The sequence below is a fragment of the Brassica napus genome, unplaced genomic scaffold, assembly GCF_020379485.1.
Source record: "Brassica napus cultivar Da-Ae unplaced genomic scaffold, Da-Ae ScsIHWf_2869;HRSCAF=3653, whole genome shotgun sequence".
NCBI classification, from domain to species: Eukaryota; Viridiplantae; Streptophyta; class Magnoliopsida; order Brassicales; family Brassicaceae; genus Brassica; species Brassica napus.
Genome location: NW_026016120.1, coordinates 42640 through 45893, shown reverse-complemented (window position 1 = coordinate 45893; position 3254 = coordinate 42640).

Genomic DNA, 3254 nt, shown 5'->3' with positions numbered 1-3254 from the left:
ATAGCATAATTATCCAATACAGATTTACGAGTACCTTTATCGTCCAAGGGTATATCTCAGCAAATTTCTAGCTCGCAACATCCACTATAATATCAAAGAGTCTATCTCAAAGTTCTGTGGTATAACAGAATAGTAATATATTAAAGGAAGATTAAGCTCGGAAACCTTTCCTCTTCAACAGTTCCTGTTAACAACTTCGTTATGGCCTAGAAATGCCCAAGCCTACCGACCTCTTTTAGTCTCTTCAAATCATATTCTTATAAGAAACCCATGTAACTTAACCGTTAAGAAGTCGGTTAAACCATGTTTTTTCTATACCATGTTACATGATTACATCATTTACACTAAGTATAGATAAAAGAACTTTTTTTTTTTCGGGACTTATTCTTAGGTTCACTCTCTATGATGACTTTTAGGTTCACCAACCAATAAGATTGTGTTATTTCATACTTGAAATCTTTTAAAAAAAGAAACAAAATATTTTTTCAAGCTATAAGTTATATTATATATTAAAATAAAAAGATAAAAAGAAATAAATTTAAAAAATATAGTAATTAAAAATATATTTTTAACGTCCTCAGCAAAATACTAAACCCTAAATCCTAATTCCTAAACCCTAAATCCTAAATCATAAACCCTTGGGTAAACCCTATACCCTTGGATAAATCCTAAACTCCAAATCAAAAACACTAAACACTCAAGGATTTATGGTTTAGAATTTAGGGTTTAAGGTTTAGTGTTTAGTGTTTTTGATTTAGAGTTTAGGATTTATCCAAGGATTTAGAGTTTACCCAAGGATTTAGGGTTTATGATTTAGAGTTTAGAGATTAGGATTTAGGGTTTAGTGTTTACTGACGCTAATAAAAAAATTCTAATTTTTTAAACCTTTTTATTTTAATTAAGAACATAATTATATTTTGATAATATTTTGTTTCTTTTTCTAAAAGACATCGAATTTGAAATATTGAAATTCTATTGGTTGGTAAACCTATGGGGTGAACCCAATAATAACTTTTTTTGGGCATCACGTATAAACAAACTTGCCACCCAACTTAATGGTGTTCAGAGTGTACACCACCGATGCAATGGCTAAACGAATCTCAAGTTCATTTCAACAAAGAATGTTTATACACGTAGATTATCTATAACACACATTAATATATAAAATAACACTACCAAGAAAACATTCAACCCAAAATTTGTAAATAAATACCACTATTTTTTTTTGAAACTCATTGAAAATCACAATTTAAACAAGGAAAAAATAGAAGTTCGCATACGAGAGAAAGAATAATGATTTTAGTAATTTACACGAAAACGTAAGTGCTGTGCGTTTTTCTTATGATAAGCTTTATTTACCTTCATATGTACTTTAATTTTGAAGACTTATTATTTGATCCAAGTCGTACTTCAGTCCAACACCTAAAAAATAAAACAAACTTATTCTACTATCATCAAAATTATATTAAAACAAAACATATATCTAAAAACACAAAGAAAACCAAAATATAAGGAAATAATTTATCTTATATGTTTAAAATATGGACACTATTATATAAAACATTTATACACTTCTATTTCATTTTTATGTAATAAAATTCTAAAGTTGTTATATTAAGTTTAATAGTGGAACATCATACATATTAAGGAAATGGTCTCAGTCATAAGACTGTTATGAACAATCGATTTCAAAATATCAACATAAACTTAGGATAATAATTTAAATAATAAAAAAAATTTACATAATTTTCTCTCGCATTCATTATTTTATAATCAAAATTTGATCATTTTCAAATAAGATAAGTCAAACCATATATGCAAGTCATGCTATTAAGCTTACAAACAGAAACGAAGGAAAATAAGCACAAACTACCTTCCTTATATATTTTAGTTTTATATAATGAAAACCTATTTTATATTTACGTAAATTCCATGTCATAGTAAAAAAAGGCGAATATTCATATATGCTAATAAATGAAGTACAAAAATAATAAAAATATTCAGTAAAAATTATCCAAACAACAAATATTCTAAATTTAAATTAATTAAAATAAAATGTAGAATAAAAAATGCATATACACATAAAATTGATTGGTTCAACAAAAGTTATATGAATTGACAACTAAAAGAGTAGTTTTTTTTTTTGACAATACCATTAACATCATACAAAGTTTCATAAGGATGAACAAACTAATCTCCAGACATGAAAGCATCATTCAACTTAGTACTTAACACTAAATAAAACTCTTAACAACAAACAACATTAAAAAAAATAAAACAGTTAATGTCCAATTGCTATACTATGACATATAAACAAGTTATATTGTCCATGAATGATTTAAGAAATTTTGGTATTCAAACAAAATAAATAAATTTCAAAATGTAAAAGTGTTTAAATGTGTTTGGCATATTATGTTTGTGGTTAATGTTGCAGTTGGAGTAAAGAGCTTGCATTCACTTCGAAAGATGATGCAACAAGACTACCACACGGTACTTGTGGATCTTTCTCCGGTAAAAAAAATATAAAAGTCAATAACTCCGCGCTTGCGAGAGGGCTTCGTCCCCTAGTAATTATAATAGAGGTGTGATACAGTGTTAGGAATGCATACATCCATAACGCCGATGGGTTCATCTACAAGCCATGCACCCATGTGCTTATCATTCAACGGAACGTACGGAAGAATTTTCGTTTGATACTTTGATTCTTGTTTTGGTATATATTTAAATTTTTTATGTAAAATGAAAATGCTGGTGCGTTCATCTATATGTGTGGTTAGTTAATACAGACTAACTAGTACTCCTTCTTCTCTCTCGATTTAAAAGATTGATGTTTAAGATTTGCACATATATTAATTAAAAAAAATCTATATTTTAATTTATTAGTTTTTGCTATTTTTATTTGCTTCCCAATAAATTTCTACCCTTCATATTTTTAGGTTTTAATTTATATTATAGTTTTAAAATAAAATGCATTAATTAAAGTTAAAACATCATTTTTAATATACAAGTAGAAAAACTAAAACATCAAACATTTATATGCAGAGGGAGTAATTACGAATGGCTACCTTAAATATATACTACTAATTACCGTAGCCTTTTTAGTTTTTGGAACATTTTGGAATAATTATTGAATATAAGAATATCATCCAGCCTAACTCAAATTGTGTTAACTCAAAGATATGTAGTGTTATATGTCTTTCCATGCAAGACTTAGCATGCCATGCCACTATAGATTAGCTCGAAGGTTTTAACCG